This window comes from Lepisosteus platostomus, chromosome 11 (assembly GCF_059453375.1).
Source record: "Lepisosteus platostomus isolate fLepPlt1 chromosome 11, fLepPlt1.hap1, whole genome shotgun sequence".
In the NCBI taxonomy this organism is placed as follows: Eukaryota; Metazoa; Chordata; class Actinopteri; order Semionotiformes; family Lepisosteidae; genus Lepisosteus; species Lepisosteus platostomus.
Genome location: NC_142621.1, coordinates 15,399,864 through 15,418,481, shown reverse-complemented (window position 1 = coordinate 15,418,481; position 18,618 = coordinate 15,399,864). Strand labels below are relative to the sequence as shown.

The following is an 18,618-nucleotide window of genomic DNA, read 5'->3' as shown; positions in this document are numbered from 1 at the left end:
ATCAAACGTTGATTTCTAAGTGCTCATCTAATCCTCACTCTCTACATCAGCCGTGCAGAAAAAAAGCAGCCATGCAATGTTGTCATCACACGCAGGCAATGCAAGAGGTAATCAAAGACAGCAAATGCAACAAAGAGGCAATACACAGTGTGATATCTTAACACAACAAAAAAAACACTAACATATTTCTTTAATCCACAGCAGCTGCTGGGAACTTAAAAGGTCAGTTTCTCAAGTCATTGCATTTCACTTCCGTGCCATAATGCATGACTACTCGAGTAAAAGACGCGCTGAACTTCACAGTGCCCGCCCTGTCGACAGGGTTTCAGTCTTAACTCAAGAGTCACAGAAAGCTCTGAGAGAGAAACCTGAGCAACACTAGGCTTTGAAATAACTAAGATCAACGGGAATTGCTGGGGCCACTTTCCAAATGACAACCAGGTGGCTTTCTCAGCTCATGCAATTTACCACAAATTGCAGAAAAGAGACACTTCCATCCTACCAAGATCAGCTGGTTAACATATTTTTCAAGTTGCCAGTTGCCTCTTTCTGTACATCTTTCTAGACATGCTTTTTTACCATTTTTCTTTTGTAACAAACAATACCATGGCAGTAGTGAAAATACAATGGTAACTGTGCTTTATGAAGAAGAAACAATGGCGCTTCTCAGTCACTAAAGCATATGGCAAAGATCCTTGGCCTGTGGCTGTAGAATTCCCCCGATTCCGTCTGCCTGGGCACAGAGCTGAGGGCACCCAGCAGCGTCAAACCAGTTCTTTTCCATCCTTGTTTTTCTATTGAGTAGTCCTGCAGTTCAAAGACTGCACCGCTTAACAGAAGAACACCAATGGCCTAGTTAAGAGAAAAGCATGCCTATTTAATATTTCAGGTATTAAGATCAGTGCATACCATGTTGCACGCAAGCATCCCAATGTCTACAATGTATCTCAGAATTAGTGACTCAGGTGTCTCAGCTCTTTATCTCCAGTCAACAAACTGGGGAAGAGTAAAGGAACACAACTTTTGGTGTTAGAAAGAGGGCAGTCAGCATAGATAATATAACGATGACATCTGTAAAGGAATAGAAGGTGGTTAAAAAGCCTGGACTTGGAACAGATCACTGTGAACAGACGGAATGCTGGTTAAGTGAGAGAAGGGGGCTAGTAGCCAAGGGAGGAGGAGAAGGAACAGCAAAGAGTACGAGAAGAGGAAGTCTTGTTTCCTTTCTCTTTATAAATCCATACACCACATGCCACAAAAAGAAAGACAGCCACACTTTCTGTGAAAAAAAACATGTTATTGCACAGTAACATCATTTTAAAATTCTGATATTCACTTAATGATGCTCTTCAAATAAAATCTGCTGCTGGGCTGTGGCAGACACAGTGCTGTGAGATGAACAGCAACCCATGAACCTTGGTCTTGCCGAGATAATGGGACAGGCAAATGTAATGTACCAGTTTCCCCCTGGGCCAATCATTAGGGGTCTATCAAGGACTGTATGGAACCAAACACCGAGACTGATTAAAGAGCTCCTCCAGTAATCAGGAATCTGTCTGGCTTGGTGTTCTTTTGAATTTCCCCCAGGAGGTTCTAATTAAAAAGTGTGCGCCATAAAATTAGATTTTTTTTTTACAGCAAGATTACAGCAATAGTCATGAAGTGTCCATCACCCAATTAAAACAAAGCTGCAGACACACAGTGATTTGAATGTACCCGATTCTCTCACAGCTCTGTTTCAAAGCCTGTTAAAAATGTCTTGTTTACAAAAGCACTGTGCAAACTTGTTCCTTCAGATTGACAGGACTATACTGTAGTTCTCCATAACCGATACTTGAATTTGGTCACCCTAGCTAAGACCACATCAACTGCAGGCACATTATTTACCCAGGAAGTTCTTTTTCTTGCAATTATATGAACATAAGTAATTAAGATAAGAAGAAAAAAACAGGAAGGAACCAATATGTCCTGCTTATGAAGAGAACAATGCCTCTGTACCACTGGCATGTTAGAGTCCAGACTAAGCCCACACCATGTAACCCATTACCTGGGGTATTCTTGGCCAGCAAATTCTAGCCGGCAAGATGTTACAGCCAGACGGTCAATCAATGCCAGGCCACCATCTGGGAGTCATGACACCTCACAAGACATCATCTGCAGCCTGGTGCAAAGCATGTGTCACAGACAGAAGCTTGAAAGGCTTCCATTGATGGCCACACATGGTATTAACCTGTACTATCACAGCACTCGCACTGTTTGAACAAGACATAATGAATTCACCTACAGAATGTCATGTCTGTTGGTTAAATGTCAGTGCACCTGCTACAATGTCAGTGTACCTTCTCATTTTCAGGATAAAAACTTTGAATATTGAATATTTTGAGGCTCTGTATAGAGAGGATGATCTCAGACCAGCATGAATTCAATCATCAAAATTAAGAATCAAAGAAGGTTTTGATTTCCCTCCACAATGGAGACCACAGCTACACAAACACAGATGCTGCCTTTTATTTTTGAGAAGGACCATGATTCTAATGCTCCTGCATCCTTGCAAAATACAAATTCTGATTCAGATGTTTATCATGGAAAAAAAACAAAAAGCAGAACAAGATAAAAGAAGAACCAGGACTCTTTGGTTCTCCTCTGTAAGGGAACCCCAGAGTTTTGCTGTGTGCATACAGCAGCATCCGAGTTAGAAAAAGGGAATCTGTGGGCTCTTTTTGGCACGGAGCAGTGCAGACAGGATGCAGAGTAATCAATTCTCTCTTACAGCACCAGGGCTGGGGTCCAGCATTTAGACCCAGAGATATCATTAATCTGATGCACTTCAGGGGCTAACACAAATTACACTGCAGTAAAGAGAGGCAAAGCAAGCTATCAAAGTTGGGATTTATTGTGTGTTTGCTTACATTCTCATTCTCAGCAGATAAGATTACACTGTGCTACATTAGAGCATTAAAAAAAGTCCATGAATGAGAACTAGATAGGCAGCCTGCAGCATATGTTGCTGACTTACTGAGATCTGGTTTAGTTTAAAAACAACAAGAGAAGCTTTGTTAGACTCCAGATACTTGGGTGCATTTATCAACAAAAACTCTGTTTGCCTCAACTGCATCTTTTTATTCTTTTCCCTAAAATCAAATGACTTAATACTGAACATTTCAACATTTTGGGGTATCAGCTTAATTTCAGCAAGGGTTTGCCTAATTCATATACATTTGTGTATTTAGTGTAACTACGATATAAAACAGAGTATTTTGTACCGACTGAGATCACACCGTTTCATTTTCTATCCAAACCTGTTCAGGCCAGACGTTTCCCTGTATCTTTACAACTGATTCAAAAGAAAACTGCCAATTATTTTATATTTGTCTCAATTAACAGATGTTAAATTTACAGTAGTAAAGGTAAAATAAATTGCTGTTTTTATCTAGCTTCTTTTGTACTGTAGAGTTTATCGCAGGTAGCCAAGAAACTCAACACAGAGTACACCAAGAATGCAGAACAGGAATATCTCCCGTGTGGAACTTGTCAAACAGTGCACAGAAGACAGAGTGCAGTTAATAAACCACAAACATTACATCTCTGCTCCTTCTCTGCATTTTCAGTTGTATTTATTGATATAACCCTTTCTCCCAGCCTAGCAGCTTGGTTTATATGAGCTATGACAAACACATTCCTGTTCAGTAAGACCACTTCCTCCACAGAACTCTATCTGAATCAGAGAGGAGACAATCCAATTAATGGCTCCAGCCTGGAAAAACAAATTCAAGAGGCTGCAAAACAACATAAAAGGTTTAAAACAATGAAAATATGTACATAGCTAAAAGTCAGAATCATTCTCTACTTGCTCGTACATACAGTACAGGATGGAAACAATGCAATAACCATGGCATTATAATTTACCTTGGCATTCATATCTCTACAAGGGGCAAATTTATGGCAAATCCCCACTTATTTGATTAGTAACAGTAACATCATCGTAGACAACACAACTTAACAGTGTTGACTGCAGCAGCTCTCAGAGTACACTGCTTGCACACCTGGAAGGTCAAAAGAGTAGGTCAAAGATCAAGATGTGCAGGAAGGTGAGTGATGGAGGCATTAGTGCTCTCCAGGGCTTACAAGTACTGTAAGTGAGCAAAGGGAAAGGTATGCAAAATATATAAAGCAAAGGCAATTCTGGAGTTTGATCTGTTTGTTTACTTGTTTCGAGTTCTGAAGACGAAAAAAGCAGGAAGACCAAAGCTATAACATAACAGATTTTTCAAAGATTAAGAAATTGCATTGAAAACAATCTAAAAAAAAAGTAATTACACAGTGAAGTGAGGCAAGACGCTTGTTTAATAAGAACATTATTATTATTAGCAGCAGGCTTAAAGCAAAGCCTGTATGGGTAAATTTCATTTGTAAGCATCTCTGCTCGCACTGCCGTCTCAAATATCAGCACCAGCACATTTCTGCAAAGCTGCTCCTGCCTGCTATCACACATCTCAGCCAGGAGCGTCACTGAGACGCAATGCTGCAGAATCTAAATCAATACATGTGCAAAACCGAGTCTTGCAGCTGTAAGAATAAAAGCACATTCTTCCCTGCTTCCAAAAAACGTCTGCAAGAGAGCTGACAGTCCCCAGAAGCAGAACTTTCCAAAATCCTCACTCTCTAAATCACAAATGTCAAAAACATAAATGTTTCCCTGAAACAATACTCTCCTCTTCATAGAATGATATTACACACTGGAACATTTTCCCCATCCATCTATCTCTCTTCTGCCTTGTCTAAATAGTACAATTGTGAAATAGATCAGGCTCCCTTTGCTTTTGATTTGTATACTGTGCAGGGTCCAATTAAACAGCAGTCTCTCCAGTACGTCCAATAAGGATTCAACAGCAACCAGCAAAACCTCAGAAAACAATAGAGTTCATTTGCCTCCAGCCAATATCTCATTTCTTCTAAATCCTACACAGTGGTATAAATGAATGGCAGACTCACTTGGCTTTGCGTTTTGTATGTGGGTGTGCAGTCTTGCTTTGCTTTTGGCATGTTCCACTGTGACATCTTTACAGTTCCACATGGCACTGACATTACAAGCGTGACTTATAAAACACCAAGCTGTTCCTCTGTTCTCTGGCCCACACCAGAGACATGCAGCCACGGATTGAAGCCACAGAGACAGACAGCCCAGAATATGGAAACATCTGTCCACTGACAGTCAGGCCAGCTGCAGAGGGGGAGCAGATATAATTTGGAAGGTGTAGCATGTGTGTTATTATAAGCAAGGTCATTCTGGACAGCCAGCCAGAATGATCTCTCCAGATCAAAACCATGCTTGCTAGTTTCCATATTAAGGCTCCAGGTGCCATTGTTTTACGAGGAATAAATTTAACAAGAACAAGCAATATTATTTGTTATAACTCTCATGCTTTGCATGAAATGGAAACTTTGCCTGCATTTGACATTCAAATTCCAAAAACAACTGAAGGGGAAAAGCACAACAAGTATATTTGCAGGTACTGCAAAAGTATTACCGAGCTGCTTCAAGGGATTTCCTGCACGCTCATAATTTGGGGTATGAAGAAAGAAAGAAATAAGCCAAAAAAATAAACGTCCAGCAGTAGGATGACAAACTTGGGAGCAGGAGACAAAAGGGAGAGGATTAGCATGTGGAAGAACTCATAATCCATCCATCCATTTTCTAACTGCTTCATCCAAATCAGATTTACAGGGGATCCAGAACCTGTCCCTGGAAGGTATGGGACGCCAGTCCATTGTAGGTTAGGTATACAGGCAAAAATACATGTGCCACCCAGACCAATTTTCTCAGAAGGCAATTAATAATAATAATAATAATAATAATAATAATAATAATAATAATAATAATAGCTTACACTTATATAGCGCTTTAGAGGTAATGGGGACTCCCTTCCACCACCACCAAAGTAGATAAGATAAGATCACTTTATTGGCCATATACAATTTCTTGCATTAGGAATTTGACTTTTCACATACCCCAGCTTGCTCTCCATGAGACACAGACACACAGAAAGGGAGAGAAGCTTTGGGTCAGAGCACAGGGTCAGCCATTGTACAACGCCCCTGGAGCAGTTGGGGTTAAGGGCCTTGCTCAGGGGCCCAACGGAGTAGGATTCCTCTGCCGGCCACGGGATTTGAACCAGCAACATTCCAGCCACAGGCACAATGTGACAGAAGACATAGTGCACTCACCACACATCAGCTCTCAGTGGGGAGGAGAACAGAGTAATGAAGCCAATTCATTGATGAGGATTATTAGGAAGCGATGATAAGGGCCAATGGGAAATTTGCCCAGGACACTGGAGTAACACCCCTATTCTTTTCGAGAAATGTCCTGGGATTTTTAATGGCCACAGAGAGTCAGGACCTCGGTTTTACGTCTCATCCAAAGGACAGCGCTTTTTGCAGTAGTGTCACCATCACTATACTGGGGCATTGGGACCCACATAGACCGCAAGGTGAGTGCCCCCTGCTGGCTCCACTAACACCTCTTCCAGCAGCAACCTCAGTTTTTCCCAGGAGGTCACCCATCCAGGTACTGGCCAGGCTCACACCTGCTAAGCTTCAGTGGGTTGCCAGTTGTGAGTTGCAGGGTGATATAGCAGCTGTCTTAATTAATCTAATACTATGCTTTCAGGCTGCAGAAGGAAAACACTGCACCTGCAGGAATCCCACACAAACATGGTGAAAACATACAAACTCCACACAGATAGCACTCCAGGTCCAGAATTGAGCCTTGAGCCCAGGCACTGCCAGACAGCAGTGCTTACCACGGCACCATTGATGATGTTTCTGAATTTCCAAGGCATAAAAGGACAATTTGCGAGCTAAACTCCTTGCCCAATGACAAAGAACAGCATCCCCATAAAGACATGTAGATAACGTTTGCTAGGATACTGGTCACACAAATCAATGCTAAAAGGTCTGTTTACTGTATCTAACACTGGTTTCCTCCTTTATGCCACATCTAAGACATGTTTAATTTAAAGGGGATTAACTGGTGTGGAGAAAAAGTAATTCCTTAAATAATGCAGAACACAAATTACAATTCGAAAACAAAGAGCAAGCACAGATCTAAAAGACCGCACATTCTCTAAATTTTTAATAGTCGAATCAAGGCACCAGACTCTTATTCTTGGACTCTTATTATATGCATACCTGTATAAATAAATAGACCCAGTCATATACATATGGTCAAAGAAGAATGAAGATTTTGCAGAAGGGTGAAAAACAGCAGCAAGATTTGCCAGTTAATTAAAAGGCTGTTAAAGAAGCAATCAGGGCAAAAGGTAATTCCATCAAGCAAACGCAAGGCCCTCAGACACCAGAGCTAATCCCTGCATCCGCAATGTGCTTTAAGATTAATTGCCAAATCTAGTGCAAGACAGAGGCTCAGCTGTAAGGAGTCTCTACAATTACAGAGACGCATGGAAACATTTAACTAACAGCTAATCAGCTACCAACAGAACGCATACTTCTCATTTCTGGCACGCTGGGATTGTAATTTCAATGCATCAAATTACCCCCCAATTTACATGCAGCAAAGAAAGACCATTTTCCATTCAAAAATGACCCTCCCCACTGCCTTCCTTGCCAGCAACACATTAACATCACAGCAACGACGTCAAGGCTGTAACACAAACATAGCTGGTTGCTTACTGCACATACTGCTTTATTGTTCCTTTGTGTGTGGCTAAATCATTCAAAAGATGCTATTTACTGTATATGGGCAGAATCTGAGCATTGAACATGGATGCTTGATGTCTTCAATCACTGTCTATTCCTTTAAAGAGAAGGGTGCATTATAAACTGTCTCAAACCACTGTTTTTTTCTCCAGTTAAGCAGTAATTAGATGAACGAAGGCAAAAGCCTTCCAGCCTTGGTGCCTCTCAAGGTTTCAGCCTACTTTAACCTGAGGGAGTTTTTCCTTGCCACTGTCACCTTCGGCTTGCTAAATGGGGGTTCAGGCCCGGAGATCTGTCAAGCTGCTTTGTGACAACGTCCACTGTAAAAAGCGCTATATAAATAAAACTGAATTGAATTGAACAGCAAATGTGGGAAGAGGGAAGTATAAAGTAAAGAACTGTTCTGTGTCTATTCTGCATCGAAAATGATTTTACAGATGACACAGGGCTTTTGCGCTGAGAGGACAATCTAATCTTCCCTGTCTTGAAGCCCTTCTGCGATGTTTTGTTCAGCCAATGTGAACTCGTGAGAAGAGAGGGTCTGTGAACACTGCACAGGCACGCAGAGGCTCCCGGCTCAGAGAGCAGCCGTGACGGACACAGACCTTAACTCAATCAGAAAGCCGAGCCTCCCACTGGAAGCCCAAAAGGAAGCAGTAGGAATGATCAGGATCGTAAGGGACATGCCCAGATTCCTGCCCCCAAAGCCCCATCTGATCCGCAATCTGTTATCTGATGAATCAGCTCCCCCCCTCCCCCGATTCACCGTTCACAAAAAAAAGGCAGCCCTGTTTTCATCTCCGGAGTGCAGTCTTGGCTCCTCACTCGGGCCCGGGTACAAAGCAGAAGGCGGCGGCGGCGGCGGCAGTGGGGTGGCAAGGCTGGGCACCGGGGGGCTCTCCAGCCCTGCCGCACAGGAGGGCTTCCCTTCTGCAGGGCCTAGCGGAACCCCTGCTCCCTCCCCCTCTCTCCCCTTCACTGCCAGCATAGCCCTCGACGTGCATGTCCAAGTGAACATTCCTGCACAAGCACACTTTCACTGAAACAGGATGATGGCAATTATATATACAGTGTCTATACAAGAATAGGTACAATCATATAGACATGCATCCCATGCTAATAAAGCACACTACCATCAAAGCTAGCAAACACAGGTGAAACAAACAATGTTTTTTCCTTTTGGACTGTTGTTTCTATATTAAAAAGCACAAGGCAGTCCCTGAAGAAGGGATATTCTTTTTAACGCAGCATTTTTACACATCTTGTTTAGACATGGTAATACAGCAGGAGTAAAGGAGAGAGGAGAATGTGATCTGAACTGTTTTTATCCTTTCGAAAACAAAGATATACCCCTTTTCTATCACTAACATCACACGCACAGAGCAGAGCTACTTCACGAGAACAAGAAAATGGCTTTGAAAAGTAAATTAACTTTCAGCATTCTCGATGTGGTGATTCATGAGGTGCCAAGTCAGAAGTGGTTTGTGTCGCAGTGCTGGATCTCAGAACTGCCCCGTGACTTGAGCACCGATTAGATGGAAAGGAGTCGCCATAGTGGGACTGCCCTCTGTCAATGGAAGCAGGATGTTTTTGTTTTTCAGCTCTTCAACATGGCAGAAGCCCAAGGGTTAATAGACATCAAAGGCCAAGTACATGTCATTTTAACCACTCTGTTTAACATCGGTGTAGCGACACACCAAAAACATAGCCTGTCCTAATAAAACATAAATATAATAAATAAAACCTCTGATGCTTGCTTTTCCAATAGAAACAAAGATGAAGAAACTGAGTAAATACAGTCAAGCATTTCTTATGTAAAATAAAGAGAGAGTCTCTTTTCTGTACTGAGTTCAAACACCCCCAGTCAGGCCCTTAACACCACTGAAATCAGTCAAAAGACTGAACACTCCCAGTCAGGCCCTTAATGCCACTGAAATCAATCAGAACACTGAACACTACCAGTCAGGCCCTTAACGCCACTGAAATCAATCAGAACACTGAACACTCCCAGTCCGGCCCTTGGTGAGAATACAGAAGCATGAAGAGCTACATGGAAGAATCATCAGGAGCTCAGGAAAATCTGCTGCTGAAAACATTTCACTTCCTCTGCAGCCTTGAGGCTGCCCTTGTCTGCCTGTCTTAACAGCTTTAGAATAAAATCAATGAATGTGAAGGACAGCACACAACACAGAAAGACACAACAAGCAAAAGCTTTTTTTCTACTTCCTGCTTGACTTAAAAAAACCATGAAAAGCCAAGAAAGTCAGTCTTGACTGTAGGGTCCTGCTTCAGGCTCAGCCCCTTGCTCCCAGGAGCCCTCAGATGAGAGCTGTCTGGGGAGCTGTCTGCATGCCATTGCACAGGCAAGTGTGGCTGAAGAGGAAGGAAGTAAAGTCACCACACAGTGCCAGTTTAAAGTCAGATTAGCAGCCAGAGACAACAGGTCATGGTTTCTATTTTTTCCTGCCTGCTTTAATCAGAATATAAACACTGACGATAAGTGATGACAAGGACGAACAGCTTAATCACCCCTGACCAATAACATAGCCTTGCCTATCTGTGCTTATGGGCAGGATGGAGCTACACATGATTCCTCACTTTCACAATATATACAGTACATCAATATTTATATACTAATAAGGGAACAATTTCACAATTATAACCCTGGGCATCAAGGACCTTCAAGTGTAAGAAAGCAACATAAAACAAGGTTCTATTTAAACTGAATAATGCAAAAAAAAAAACATTTTAATCACACAGAAGTTGCTTGATGCGATACAGAGGGCAGGAAAACTCAATGAATCTCAATCACATCACACGTGAACTACGTGCTGCTGGTGAAGCTGAACACAAGGCATGGGCCCTTTCTTCCATGGGCTTGGACAGGCTGCTACACGCCACGTTCTGCACTGCCCTTCCCAACAGAGCAGTGCCAAAAGTGGAAACATACTAAACACACCAGCAGAGTGATAAAACTAGACTAGATCTATAAACTCTAGCTTAACTCTATATTATATTAAAGATATAATTCATCCTTCCATTTACTTTATCCAATGCAGGGTTGCAGGGGAGCTGAAGCCTATCCCAGCAAGCTGCAGGCACAAGGATACATCCTGTCCATCAGAGGGCAACCACAAACACAGACCTACACACCAGGGCCAGCTCCCCGAGAAGCTAGGCAACCTACCAGTCTGGACTGTGGGAGGAAACCAGAGCACCAGGAGGAAACCCACACAAACACAGGGAGAACATACAAACTCCACGCAGACAGCAGCCCAGGTTTAGATCTGAGCCCATGGCCTCAGTGCTGTGAGACAAAAACGCTAATCACTGTGCACTGTATGTAATCTTTAAATATAATTACTACTGTATATATATTTATGATTATTAAGATTACATAGTAAATGTTGCATGAACATTTAAAGCGGCCCCGACTAGCTCTGTTGGTAGAGCACGAGACTCATTATCTCAGGGGAGTAAGTTCGTGTCGCACATCGGGCGCCAGGTCCTCCATGTTGAAGGTTGGGCAGAAGGCTAACAACCCTGTCCCGTAAAAAACTAAATGTTACAGAAACAGCAACAGGGTGTTGCTGCCCCTACATGCCAGAAGGCATAATGGGCAAAACATCGATTAACATTTAAACGTTGCATCTGCATGTGCAATACAAATTTATGTTTTCAATTTTTATTAAGCATATTCCTTTCCTTCTGATTTATTAAACTTACACCAGTAATGCAGGGCACGATTATGTATAGATATACATGCAGTTGTCCATTTCACCATGATGGTTACATGCACCAAATATCAAAGGACAATTATCACTCATTAGCATAGGGATTTTGAACCTCAATTAAATGTTTTTTGATAATTTGACTTCTTAGCTGTCACACTTGCGTGACCTTATCAGTTGAATTGGGCACAGGTGAAAGAGTGATTTAACCTTCTGAACGTGAAGCCTGCTGACAATCAGGAGAGAGAATCTCAGAAAGGAACCGATATGCCTGCTTGTCAAGAGAAAAATGTCTTCACTGCAGCAAATAAAGACATTTGAAAATCAGCAAAGAGAACCTATGAATCACCATCACTGCACTCTACCCTGCACAGGAAACCTTTCACCTCCAATGAGCATAATGCACCAGTCCGTTAAAGCCTGACAGGCCGAGAAGCACCATGACTACCCTGTCACATCCTTCTGCTCTACAAGGACCTCTTAGGATTGTTTCAGGTTGTTTTACAAGGAGTTTTCACACATGTCATTTAAAATATATGCCCTCTCAGCTTTGAAGAAAATAAAATGTTTTTGGTTCTGACCGACATCTGAACATGCATATTCAAAGGTTCTGGGAAAGAATGCAGAAGTGACAACCTTAGAAGTGCTTGCCAGAGCAAGTCGATGAAAATACTGCACGGACCATCGTAATAACCCCATACTCTGATGAACAATTCAATAAAGGATCATTTCACTGTCTGTCTGTGGCCTGACATAAAGGTATAAAATGCAGCAGCTGGACTTTCCTATTATTTTTAATTTCAAGTACTGCAATGGACTGGCATCCCATCCAGGATGTATCCTGCCTTGTGTCCATTGCTTGCCGGGATAGACTGTCTCCCCGGTGACCCCATATTTGATGAAGTGGTTGGAAAATGGGTGGATAGATCATTATGTATCAGTATGTAGAAATAAATGTGCATTTTAAGAGTTAATATAAGTCATCTGCACTATGCAACAGCAAAGCAATTTCTCCTATGCAGTAGATGGTTAATCATAGTACAGAATTACTCAGCCAACTCTTTAAGTTCATATATGATAAGGGTAGCATTTGAGAAACAGTGCTCTTTTCACTGTGTTTTTATGCTTTATCACAAGGTCAATACTCAACGGTGACACAGTTTGGAGACTCAAGTGCTTCTAGGCTTCTTGACTGTGGCTTTTAAGTGTTTGAACAAATTTACTGAAACTTTAAAGTTATATCTCAACCTTTCGTTTAGCCACAGATTGTTTTAGAACCATCATAAACATGCTATGCAAAATCAATCTACGTGAACACCCTCTGTTATCCATACCCCCTGTCATTTTCTTTGACTGTGACTCTGAAAAGAAGAAAGGTGGTAGAGTCCTTCAGAGATCTTTCATGGCATTGCAGTAAGAGCTTTAAGTGTTTGTAAAAAGTGAACAAGTGACTTGGAAAAAGTCAGGTCCCCTATGCTGATCCATTTTTATGTCATTCTTACTGTATCATTGAGAAACTTGTCTTTTGCTGTTACATTTAAATCATCTTATTTAAATGAAACTATACTGTGTTCTCTACCAACTGGGGTGGATTTCCCACTGTATACAGCACATTTGCCTTTTTAGACAAAGGCTGCAAATAAGGGAAGAGAAAGAAAAAGAGCCATTTCACTAAAGGGCACATAGTTAACGTTCACAGGACCATGGGACTCAGGTGTCTGTAATATCATGGCCCCCCAAAAATATCTCTTTATCAAAAATAACAGGACTTTGGTAAAAAGAAATCGGTTTCGGTGTCAGACTATATGAGAACGTGTACAGCATGTGTAGATGTGCCTGAGTATCAATTATACCTATTGCAGCCCATTAAACCTTAGGCAACCGCATTAAACCACAGGTTCAGACTGTGGTGTACTCTGGCCTGCTGTGGTTTCATCAGCCTGTCACAGTGAACCACAGCATGCTGCAGAATCTCAAAGAGCCACATCAGAGAGAGCAATGTGCCTGACAGGACAGCAATCTCTCAGATGTGTGTTCTCTGCCTAGGTCCACACCATCAACACGGTAAAAGATTATGGGAATGCGTGGCTATCTCGAGATATTAACCTGACCAAATAATTAATGTCAGATGAAAGAACACATACCCAATAATATTACAACAGTTTGTGGTTTTACTGTAAATAAAACATAGTAGAGGGGATCCTGTGTGTATCAGCCAGTAAAAGTGTGTGTCTGGAGTTCAGGTGCTGTCTTAAAGTTGCCATTAGCAGAAGTCCAATGGCTGAGCAGGAGGTACCCTCAAGTTGCACCATAATGGCCAACCATTAGGTGCGCCAGAGAGCAATAAGACTGTGGTGTTGCTGATCAGTGTTCAGGATCCCAAACTGGGAAAGTAACATAGGAAGAACACCACTTGAGTCCAGATTGAAACAAATGCAGTACTCACTGGAAACTCAACCACCCTGTACCAGCGGACAAAAAAAAATACTGGCCTGCTTTTCCTGAACAAGAATGAGAATATAACAAGAGATTCGAAACAAGATAAGGCCAAACAGGCCCATCTAGTCCATCTCAGAGTAAGTAGAAAATTGATCCAGGGATCCAACCCAGACATTCCTTGAATGAGGCCAACATATTGGTTTGTAGCACATGACTGGGTAGTTTGTTCCATACTCCCACAATCCCACTGAGTAAACAAGAGCCACCTGTTCGCGATTCTAAATGCACTTCCCTGTGGTGTCCTCTCGTTTGTGTTTTACTGGGGTTTTTTTAACAGAAATGTAAGTTTTAAACACTTACATCAGGTCCCCTTGTAATCTCTGTTCAAGACTAAAAAGATTGGGTTCTTTCAGATGCTTTAAGCTGGTGTGCAGGAGCGGATTCTGTTGACACAGCTCTTCATCAGAAGGAAATCTTAATTCGCAACGTAGCCACACAGTTTATATTTCTGGTTAAGAAATGTATAATTATCCTGGCCTAAATTTATTTCAGAAGTAGACCTCATGTAAACTTGACCTAAAAAAACATTTAGCTTGGACATGCTTGCAGTAAATACAGTATTTATCCTACTGCAAGAGCTGCTTCTACTCTTAACTATTATTTCACAAATGTTTGTCCTAATCCAGACTGTTATTTAACTTTAATAAGTTACACATTAACTACCTATTAAATCTTACTGTTAACTACGTGTGCTCATTGTAATATTCCTACACCTTCATATTCTAGATTTGTTGGGTTAAGAAACTGGGAAACTGTAATTGCAAAATAATAATAAAAAGGTTTATTACATGACCCTTCCATCGATTATACTCATGAGGCTCAGAAGCTCATGGTTACATTTTGTAAGAAGAGATTCTTGGAAAAATTCAGTCTAAGATTAACTGAAGTAACGGTTTTCTTACATTACGATGTTTTTACTGAAAGCCTTGTCCAAAATGATGACTATCGTCACATTCCCACTAATCCGCCATCTTTTGCATTTGATCCAGAACCCAGACCCCTTAGCTCTGATATTTTTCCCATCTATCTACCAACTAAATAATAAAATGCCATCTAGGAGAAAATAATTGATTTTATACCAATCTAGTAATTAGCAAATTGCCAATATTCATGCCTTTTAAGATAAAATATGATTCACAGCATGATCTTCTCTTTATAGGCTGCAATACAGAACCTTAGTCCCCATTTAAATAAAAATAACTGTCCTTTTTGTTAGGTATTTCAGAAAACACCCAGAAATAATAAAATAAGATTTGCATTGCAATACTAAAATGTGTCACTTTGTCAACTCAGGATTTTCACCAGCACTTAAACCCAAAACAATTAGAATCTCAAGCTGCTGATAATCACTTTCCAAAGACATCAGCATATAAAAAACACATCGGTAGAGGGCCAAATTTTTGAGTTTCTGCTTCAAGCTATCTGGCAGTCTATTACTGAACTATATACTATCCTGTATAAAGTTCCATGTATCACTCATAGTCTGTTTCACCTTTTCTTGATATTGTCACTGATATCCAGTCAATATACATTTCACCAAGAGCCAGATTCATCACACTATAGTGGTGAATCATGCTCGTTGTTCAAACACCTCCTGTGATAAAAAATATCACAATACACAACACAGGTCTTTCATCAAACAGTGACATGCCTGAGGCACTGCAGGAATTTACATTTACACAATCTAAATAGAGGATAAGCTATCCTGTTTTTTAACCTACAAAACAAACCATGGCCTGTTTTTTTTTTTTACCATACAGGCTATACACCTGCCTGTCATCATATATTCCCTGACATCATTGTTAATGTTAGAGTGGCGCAAGGCTCTATACATCTGAACAGCAAACCTGTCTAGCAAGACGCCTTGTTGTTCATATTGATGGGCCTGGAAGATTGTTCATCACTGGAGGATCTGGTGGAGTTTTACAGGACTCACACGCACAATGGGCAAACAGAACACCCAACGTGTTCTTGTGAAATAAAAGAGCAGCCGGGACAACCTACTCCAGTGTGGCTCCCCACTCTGGCCTGAAGAAACACCGCTTGTTGGGAGATCACTCATCCTTTAACGTGGGCTGAAACTGTTTCACCAGAAACTAAAGATGTAAGTAAAATAAAACAAAACATCAAACAAAGTGTGTCTGTCTTTCACCACACCAAACCTTCTGTAGAAGAAATGTACTCGCAGTGAGTTGCCTCCTTCAGGGTAGTGTAACTCTGTTGTTTCAAATGAATAACACAGGGTTCTGACATAAAATGTAAAAACATGCTTGTGAAAAAAGACAATTTATGATCATTTACTAAAGCATTAGTTCTATACACTACAGCAATAGCAAATAGAGAAATCTGGACGCCACAATCACAAGTCAACTGAATTCTTCACTCCTGATGTTCTGTTGTTGACCGCCTATAAGGAAGGTCACTTACACTTGGTAATATATTATAATAAACAGTCATACATACTTGGGAATATATGACTGGTTTATCACCAGCCAAGCTCAAAAACATAATAGACACTTCAAGTTTAAGAACAGGACTGTTCTGTCACTGCAACAAGGAGCTGTAGGCCTTGTGGAAATCTTTTTAGAAAGCCACACTAGGCAGCAGTAATGATAAAAAAAGAAAACAAGACCAGCAAATCCAATGGAAGACATAATTAGTGAATTCAACAAAAACAAACAGCTCACCCAGCCAAAGCCAGTTCACATGCATCCTAATCTACTAGACACAGGAAAGCTGAACAGCTCTAATGCAGCAGCCTTCATTAAATGTTGAAAGCAATAAATAGCACATTCTGCATTTCCCCGACTCTGATGCACTGGCTTCGAAAGACACCCATAAGCACAGAATTTTAGGGTGGTTCTGCGATGCAAATTGCTGCGTCATGGACAGAAGGCTGAGATCACCAGACCAAGCTGGACTGCAGCCCAGCTGCACAAAACAAGACTACTAAATACAAGCCTCTACAACTCCTCAGCTTTCCCTAGTCCGATGTCTATTCTTGCATTTATCACAAGTTTGTTCTCAGCATGTGAAGCCAGATTCATGTCAGTCTTATTGAAAAATCTTAATACACGTTCACTTTTTATTTGACATTATAATTTACATTACATACAGATATAAGCCTGGACCATGTATGAAACTATTATTATATTATTGCTCATAATTAAATTTTGGCTGAAGCTTTAATCAAAAGTGACTAATGTTTGCACCCATATATACAAATGAGCACTTTACTGAAGCAATCAAGAGTACCAACGTACCTTGCCTGAGGCACGAACAGCAGTGCCACACCTCGGATATGAAACTACAAATTTCCAGATACAAGCCCAGAGCCTAACCACTACTCCGCACTACAACAGCACCTGTATTTATTTCTCACCAGCTTCAACTGCAAACTGCAGGTGGACACAAGTCTTTAAAACAGAGAATGGAAGCCACTATAATCAAACACTGATGATACTACTATCCCTTCCTATTTACTACTATCCCTAGTAAGGCCATCTCTACTCCCCAACAAGCTGAAGGACTCTCATAACTTGGACATCAGGGCAAGAGTATTTCTGCTTTTCATTTCAAACAAATCCTCAGATTCACAAGTGGGAAATGAACATCTGGGTGGAAATTCTAAAATGTTTGAAATGTCTAAATTGATCGAAACCTCTAGCTCCAACCACAAAAAATCCAGAATAAAATGGGGCTGATTAAGCAAATGATTAGTTCCTATGATTTGGGAGGTAAAAGATAACTCAACTGGAATCAAACCATAGCCCCAGGCCTAGTGAGAAGAGCAAGAGACAGCTGTTTCAGTCTTATCCCACCTACTCCAGACCGCATGGGATACAGAGTGCCTCCCTCAGAGATTAGCCTGGTTTGTGTGGGTTCCAGGTAATCCAATCAGAGAAAACACATTAGAGATTAATAGATAACTAATAGAGAAACCAGATGGAGATAACAAAAAGCTTGACTTACAAAAAGGTAAATTTGATATATAGCTATAGCTACTAGGCTATAGAATAAACACCTGGATGGCCATTGTCAGTGCAGTCTTATATGTTTATTCAGAATCTTTAGACAGTGCTTTGAATTATATGAAAATATCTGCAAAATGAAGACTAGGTAAGGGCAGTTACTGATAATTCCACATCATACAATTTATTATTCAATTATAATGGAAGTTGAGTTAAAGGCTTTATATTTCAATATTTAAAATGAGCTTTAAAGAGTAGACTGTTGTTGTGCTCATTTCTGTTAATTTGTTCTCACTGCCCTCCAGAACATGAAGTTAAAGGACCCAGATTTGTTTTTGGAATCAAATATTAAAACTAGATAAGCTTTTCATGAGCAGAGGAGTAAATGTTTTCACTACCTGGCCATAGCAGAGTGACCCACTTACATTTTTACAGATGGCGGATTGTCTTGGACTAATTACATTGATGAAGCAGAAAAACTATATACTGTATAATTACGTTAACTCCACTTGTCTCACTGAGTACTGTACAGTATGTGTTCCGAACGAGGTGGCAAGCTATACACCAGCCGGACCTGAACCAAAAGACCAAACTGCTACGCAACAAGAGCCGTTTTTCGGCGCATTTAAGAAGTACAACATTTCTAAGGTTTGAAAAGAAACTATGTAAAAAAAACGTCCTTCCCTGTCAGTCTACCC

The 18,618-nt window shown here is 41.0% G+C and overlaps 1 protein-coding gene across 10 annotated transcripts in view; it reads right to left on the bottom strand.

Annotated features, from left to right (window-relative positions):
- mast2 (microtubule associated serine/threonine kinase 2) overlaps positions 1 to 18,618 on the bottom strand; it is a 176,241-nt gene that overhangs the window by 155,580 nt on the left and 2,043 nt on the right. Inside the window, exon 1 of one of the 10 annotated variants that reach the window (XM_088598700.1) lies at positions 16,637 to 16,776. The exons of the other annotated variants lie outside the window; for them this stretch is intronic. The gene's annotated coding sequence lies outside the window, so the exon portion shown is untranslated. Of the gene's footprint in view, positions 1 to 16,636; positions 16,777 to 18,618 lie in introns of those variants that run through there. 10 annotated transcript variants of the gene reach the window in all.